The 1,170-nt window shown below is 39.5% G+C and overlaps 1 protein-coding gene across 2 annotated transcripts in view; it reads left to right on the plus strand.

Moving 5' to 3' along the window:
• Positions 1-1,170, plus strand: part of ETV5 (ETS variant 5) — a 63,771-nt gene that overhangs the window by 7,960 nt on the left and 54,641 nt on the right. The window lies entirely within an intron of this gene.

Genomic DNA, 1,170 nt, shown 5'->3' on the forward strand with positions numbered 1-1,170 from the left:
GATTAATTTAAAGGGTACAAAGAATTAGGTTACAATGTTTGCATGTGTTAGGTAGAGTCCCTGTTGTAGTTGTATCCTGCCCCCAGGTGATGTGCCGTATACCCCCACATTGTGCCCATTAAGTGGGAGCACACCAATCTCCTCCATCCTCCCCTCTCCCCTCTTCTTTACCCTCCCCTTACCTTGAATTGAATTGAGTTTTTCTCTTGAGTGGGCACGCGTTACACTGTCAACTGACTTCATATTAGTACTGAGTATGTCGGATACTTGCTTTCCCATTCTTGTGATACAGGTTAACATAAAAGACATAAGTCTTCATATTATTTATGGCTGAATAGTATTATAGGGTATACATACACCACAATTTATTAATCAATTCCTGGGTTGATGGGCATTTAGGTTGTTTCTGCATCTTGGCAATTGTAAATTGATCTGCAATAAACAATCTAGTGCAAATATCCTTATAATAAAATGATGTTTTTTCCTTCTGGGTAGCTGCCTAGTAATGGGATCCAGGATGCCAAGATTAGAGTCTTTTTTTTTTTTTTTTTTTTTTTTGGTAGAGACAGAGTCTCACTTTATCACCCTCAGTAGAGTGCTGTGGCATCACATAGCTCACAGCAACCTCCAACTCCTGGACTTAGGCAATTCTCTTGCCTCAGCCTCCCGAGTAGCTGGGACTACAGGTGCCCGCCACAATGCCCGCCTTTGTTGCAGTTTGGCCATGGCAGTGTTTGAACCCTCCACCCTAGGTATATGGAGCCGGCACCCTACCCACTGAGCCACACGTACAACCTGGATGTGTATACATCTTTACTGCACATTTTCACAGAATTAACTACAAACCAAAATCAGGGATAAGAATGAAACTCAGAGTGCTTTGATGTGGGTATCAGGTGATATGTTCTGTTCATTTTTCTGAACTGACTGCTTGGATACTTAAGATTACTAGACTTTAGCACATATTTAATATAAATAGCAGTTTTTCTAGATGCAAATTTAATTCCTGATTTTTTAAATCTCATTTGTTCCAGTTGTGATATGGTGAATATTTATCCATAAGCATCTTGGATAAGATAGTTTATGCTGAGGAGAGGGCATGATAAATTCTTATTTTAAAATCATGGCCTCCATGCCAAGTATAATTTAGAGAATTGTTTTAAAATCCAC

This window comes from Otolemur garnettii, unplaced genomic scaffold (assembly GCF_000181295.1).
Source record: "Otolemur garnettii isolate 467f Iridium unplaced genomic scaffold, OtoGar3 scaffold00060, whole genome shotgun sequence".
Taxonomy (NCBI): Eukaryota; Metazoa; Chordata; class Mammalia; order Primates; family Galagidae; genus Otolemur; species Otolemur garnettii.